The sequence below is a fragment of the Leopardus geoffroyi genome, chromosome C2 (assembly GCF_018350155.1).
Source record: "Leopardus geoffroyi isolate Oge1 chromosome C2, O.geoffroyi_Oge1_pat1.0, whole genome shotgun sequence".
Classification (NCBI taxonomy): domain Eukaryota; kingdom Metazoa; phylum Chordata; class Mammalia; order Carnivora; family Felidae; genus Leopardus; species Leopardus geoffroyi.
Genome location: NC_059333.1, coordinates 93,648,140 through 93,654,502, shown reverse-complemented (window position 1 = coordinate 93,654,502; position 6,363 = coordinate 93,648,140). Strand labels below are relative to the sequence as shown.

At 41.5% G+C, this 6,363-nt stretch overlaps 1 pseudogene; it reads left to right on the top strand.

Moving 5' to 3' along the window:
* The first annotated feature begins 1,188 nt into the window (after positions 1-1,188).
* Positions 1,189-3,297, top strand: LOC123611239 (annotated as a pseudogene).
* The last annotated feature ends 3,066 nt before the right edge of the window (positions 3,298-6,363 follow it).

The following is a 6,363-nucleotide window of genomic DNA, read 5'->3' as shown; positions in this document are numbered from 1 at the left end:
TGTGTATATTTGTGGGATTCCCCACAACAAACGATGCTCCAGACACTGGCTGAATGTCCTGTAATTTAACTCAATTCTGACACTGCCCAGAGATAACATCAGATTCTATGGATTAGGGTTCAGTCCTACAAGACTGCCCTCCCTGTACCTCTCAGAGGCCAGCCACAAAGCTCAGGCTCGTTACCTGCACTTCTAACCAACTGACTATAAATCATTGGTTCCCAAGATTTCCTCTCAGCTTTGATTGATTTGCTAGAGAGTCTAGAACACAGAACTCAGAGAAATATTTTACTTACTAAAATACTGGTTCATTTTAAAAAGACCAGTCAGGTGGAAGAGATACATAGGGCAAAGTATGGTAAAAGGGTATGAAGCTTCCATGCCTTCTATAGGCACACTGCTTTCCCCAAATCTCCACATGTTTATCAACCTGGGAGCTCTCTGAGTCCCCTCCTTTTGGATTTTTAGGAGGCTTCATTACATAGGCATGGTTGATTAAATCAATGGCCATTGGCAATTACATTTCTAGCCCTTTTCTCCTCCCCATAGGTCAGGGGGTGGGACTGTAAGTTCCAACCCTCAGATCACTTGGTTGGCTCCATTCACCATGAACCTCATCCTTAGAAGCTTTGCAAAAGTCACCACCTCATTAACATAACAAGTGACACCTTCATGTCTCTTCACACTTAGGAAGTTCCAAGGGTCTGGGGAGCTGTGAGCTATGAACTGTGGAAGAAGGCTAAATAGATAAGGAAAATACATGTTTGACCAAATGTATATTTCTTATAAACTGCAATGTTGCAAATGTAAAATATTGTATATGATATCTAGCAGTGGGATAAAAAAGCCAAACAGGAGATAATAGTCCTAGTGACTTGTGGCCTTATAGATTTCTTAAGTACATTGAATGTTTTGAGCTAGATCTTTCCTGTTTATAAAAGACTGTTAACAGTGAATGAAATCCCGTGGGAGATCCAGTTCTTCTAGCATACTGGGGAGACACTGGTGTAAGAAAACTTGTTTCCTGCACTGTATCTAAGGGACAATGGAGGTGACGCACTCTACTCAGCTGATACCCTGGAAGACTCTTGTTTGTTGGGTCTTTTGTCCTCACCTACACTTTTTATCCTTTATTTTTTTTCAAATTAAAATTCTTCAGAGAAGAGAGGCCTGGCATGCCTGCAGCCTCCCCAGTTTCCTGAACCCGCTTCCACCTCCCCCAGGCATGGTACAGGGCAGTGCCTCACTATGGTAACAGCACAGCACAGCAGACGAAACTTCATGCTTGGCACCAAAGCTGATGGTGAGAACATTCTAAAAGGCCTGCAGTCCATCTTCCGGGAGCAAGGGATGATGGGGTTGGGGCACACCTGGCAAGACCACAGTTATTCGGCGACCTACATAAACAAAAATGGTAGCCTTGCCAATCTGAGAATTTACTCACACGATCGGTGTTGTTGGACCTTCAGAGTTATGATGGGGATTCACAAGACCAAGAAGTTCACAGTCTTTTGGACAAAGTAGAAGAAAGAATAAAAGAACTGAGTCAGGGCTGTACTGAGCGGGTGAAGTGATTACCTCCCATAGTTCGAGGAGGGACCATTGACAGATACTGGCCTATAGCTGTTGGTTGCCTGGTTGGGGATGAATAGATGAAGTGGTGTATGATGAAGATTCACCTTAAGCGAACATTGAGATTCTACGCTTGAAGCAGTTTGGAGATTTTAATCCGGTGGAGGGTGATTTGGGCATACCCAGGCCATCATGAACAGTGGAAAAGGAGACAACAGTGGCAAAGACATACTGATTCAAGGGGGCAGAGATGGGGGCATATTATGTGAAATATTTAAACTGAAACCAAATATGGTCACTATGGTAGAGATTGACCAAATGGTGATTGATGGATGTAAGAAATACATGTGGGGGTGCCTAGGTGGCTCAGTTGGTTAAGCATCCGACTTTGGCTCAGGTCATGATCTCCTAATTCATGGGTTCGAGCCCCGTGTCAGGCTCTGTGCTGGCAGCTCAGAGCCTGGAGCCTGCTTCAGATTCTGGCTCTCCCTCTCTCTCTGCCCCTCCCCAGCCTTCACTTTGTCTTTCTCTCTCAAAATGAATGTACATTAAAAAAATTAAAAAAAAAAAAAAAAAGAAATACATGTGAAAAACATGTGGTGAAAAAAGGAAAAGAAAAAGAAAAACACGTGGTCATGCCTTAAATAATCAGAAAGGAGACTGCTCTCAGGTTCTAATAGAAGACTGTATTCCAGTACTGAAGAGGTGCCCCAAAGAAGGGAGAGAGACTGATTATGTGATTAATGATTTGACAGCCATTCCAATCTCCACAACTCCAGAAGAAGATTGCACATGGGAGCTTTTCAAACTGATTCTTGGCCTCTCAATAGAAGTACTGAAACAGGAGGGAAATAGTTTACATAGAGTGATTGTGTCAGTTTGACGGAAGGCCTGCACTCTATGAAGAACAGCTTGGGTGCCTGTATTCTCCTGTGGAATTCTCAAAGGAGATCGTCTGTGTTCCTTCACACTTGGAACTGTGGGTATTTTACACCGTTTGGAAGAAAACTGAACCTTGAAGACTAGTGTCCGCTAATCACATGCGCTGCAAATAGCCTTCCCGATCTTCAGAGACAGTACATGACATCGACATGTGTCAGGCAAATGATTGTGAACTCCTTCAAGTTTTCTTTTTTTATTGTTATTTTTAATCTTAAAAAAAGCAAATAGAAAATGTATATTTTGATGAGCTAGGGTATAATTTTTTTGTGAAAGTCAGCTGAAGTTTGATTAGACGGCATAGTGAGGCTGCTTCTTGCATTGAACCCCTAGAATGTGATTTTTTTACTTCTTTTTGTGCGGACTCCTTGTTTTTGTTTTGGTAGACTTCAAATTTGGTTGTTTGGAGGAATGAACATCATTATTTTGTTCTGGAGGGTAGTTCTTGGTGGTGTTTCTTTCCCCCAAATTGGACTTGGATATTACAATTTGATGCCTATAAGAAAGAGTTAAGAAAAAATGAATAGCAATGCTTCGATTAAAATTATAAATGAGAAAAATTAAAATTCTTCAGAGATGAGCAAGATAAATATTCACATCCCCCAAATATTTGCAAGTACAATGTACGAGTGTTTATGCTTATTGTCTCAACACATCTCAATTTGAAATGCTTTCTATTCAACACCAATAGTCGTATTTTGAAAATGACATCACAGCTTGACTATTGATACAAACTTACCAAATGTGCCCTTTTCCTGTTCCTCGTGGAGCCCATTTTTCTCTGGAGTGACCATCCTTTCAACTTTATTGCATTTTTGCCTACTGTGAGTCTTTCCGATGGCAGATCCCTTGTTGGCAAGTAATTCATGTTTTCCACTGCTCTGTAGTATCACAATCCCTGTCTTCCAGTCATGTGTGGCTTCTTTCCCTGCAGCGTGCCTTTCTGCATAACCCATGTGGTTTCACTACCCGGGCAGAATTTCTTACTTCCCATGGTCACTGCTGAACAAGAGCCTAATATTCTTAACAATGGCATCTTTGAGTTGGAGGTCCTGACACTTCCACATTTGGGGAGCACATTTATTTTGTGGCTATTTTGGTTTTTTGCATTTTCTAATTTCAGTCATTTTTGGTTTCTTTCATTTCTAATTTCTATGGAGGGAAAAGTAGCTTTAAGCCTGCCTTTTACCAGGTGGTCTTGTGATTTTAAAGAATCTTCACCCATTAAAATTCTATTTTTATGTAATACCATTTTAATAGAAATGCTCATTTTATGGAGGGAAAATGACTGATAAAAATTTGAATGCTTCTTAGGAGCCTCTTATACCCTTTTTATTGCATTTTGATGTGGCTTAATTCATTAATAAAGGGGGATGAGTTGGAGCTGTGGCATGTTTTATCTCCTATCATTATTCAACAAAAGAGAATATTTTTTCAATAAAAATTTTAGAGCAAATTTCCAATTTTCTGAAAAATACATTTTCAAAAAACAGAATGACCTTGGACTCAATTCAAAAATGGAATTTTACAGCCACTCTTTCAATTCATTTACTCCCATAACAGTGGCAGGGAGGTAAGATCTATTATTATTATTTCTACTCTGCAGATGGGGTGAGTGACATTCACAGAAACAATGTGTGTTGTCCTTGATCACAGAACGGCAACCTCGTCTCTAGGAACCAGGCTAAAAACCAATTGTGTTAAATTCTAAACTCAATTTCTAAGCACCCCCCCCCCCCCCACCTTCTCTTTCCTTCTCTTTTCTGGTCCCTGGTTTTCCTCTTTTCTAGAAATATTTTTGGAGGAATTCACTCCATCCTGGACACTTTAAAGGACTACCAACTGGCTGCCCTGATTTTATAAGATGGTATCTTGCCCACACCCACCCTTAAATTAGGAATAAAAAGGGATGTTCTTTCTCTAAGAGTTACATAATGGAGAAAAAGAATGTGTACACAATTCATTCTAATATGATGTGACATGACCAGAGTTGTGCGGGGAGTCTGACGAAAGCGCTCTGTAAGTGCTGAGGAAAGCATGATTGGCGTCTGCCTGGGGTTGAAGGAGGAAGTGAATGGATGAGTAAGCGACATTTGGGGCTGAGGTTTGAAGGCGGAGTACAGAGAAGGGAGGAGTACAGGGAAGAGGGGGAGCAAGTTAAGGAAGGCAGAGATGGCCAGGGTGTGGCGCCCCCCCATGTCCGCATGTCCACGTGTGGGGTGTTCCTGGGCAGGGATGCTTGAGACAAAGGGCAGGCGATTGGTAGGACAAGTCGTGCGGTGGCAGTGCCTTCCACGTGGCCTGGCCTCTCCTGTAGGAATGGGGAGCTGCTGATGGTGTGGAAAGCAGTGAAGACACTGTGGGATCCTGAGAGGTTGCTCTGGTCACAACATGCAAGAGGGATTGGCATGAGGACAAACTGGAGAGTGGGGCCTATTGGGAATAATAACCAAAAGAGGATAAAAAGGCTGAACTAAGATAGTGACCATGGGAGCCAAGGGAGTGGAATGGACATGTTTGAGATTTTGAAATAAAATGAAAAAAAAAAAAAATCCCAAACACCTAGTTGTAAAGTATAAAGCGGGAGGTATGTTTCTGCTTCACAAAAATCTAGAATTCTGGTAAAACACAAACATAGCTTAAAATTGTGGTTATTTGGACCATAGCTCATTAAATTCCTCAAATAGTTGGTTTTCCTGTGCTAAACATTTACAGGAAAAGCAAATGACAAGAAATCAAATGGAAAACAATTTTATTTTCAAGCAGGGAATTCTTTTTGTGGTGGGATCATTTCATATCAGTTCAATTTCTTACATCTTCTGTGCCGTGTTCCTGCCCCTTCTCATCCCAAGTTCACACACACACGTGCTGCAGTGACCCTCTTTCCTTCCTGCCATCGTGGAGGTGCACAGTCACCCTCAGCTACAGCAGTGCCATAGGGGTCTGAGGACAAGACTGGTCAGCTCCTCGGTCTAGAGCATTAACTCCTTTAGGGCAGGGACTGTTTTCCACTCTCCTAGCTCTCAGAGGGAGGGCACTAAGATTTAGTCTTTACTATGTCACACACTGTCTAGGCAATTAAAATACATGATGGACTTAAGGCTTTCAATACCCATTTGAAGACTATTATCATTGTTTCACAGATTAGGAGACTGAGACCTGGATCACATAATGAGAAAGCCAATGCTTTTTATATTATTTCACATTACTGTCCTAATGTCTATTCTATGTTCTGGCATAGAGTTGGATACTCTCAGTAGATGTTTAATTAGCATTTAAACAAAGGTGGATTTTCTCATCAATAGGTAGCCCTCTGTCATACTTGCTAGTGGATAGGGATTCCCCTGTCCCTGGAGTACATAAATCGTATTGTGTTTCAGCTTTATTCTGGGTTAAATGCAGCATTATGTATTAGTACAGAAATTTTGCTTTAATGCCACTTACGTTTTTATGGGATAATGTGACTCAGGGGACCAACACTGGTTACAAATGTAACCAGTATGTCCTTGACTTCTTCTGTGTTAATTACACATGTGTCATATTTGCAGTAAGATCACAAATCTCAGTGTTCTTTGAGTATCTACCTTCCTGTGAGGAGGAAGTTCAGTCTTTTCCTATATCTTTTTCTCCAAGTATTCCCAGCATCCCCTGTTGTGGAAGATGGGTCCCTTTCTGGTCACCATTTGTCATGAGCCGTGGAAAATTCTATGGGTTAGGAAGGCTTCATTAGGGAAATTTTAAGCAAGGTTGAGCAAGATGTAGTGTTCATGACATCCAGAGAAAGATGAACTGTGTGCAGAGCACTGTGTTGGGCACACTGAGGGTGAACAGTCTAGGAGCAAGACCTGCTTC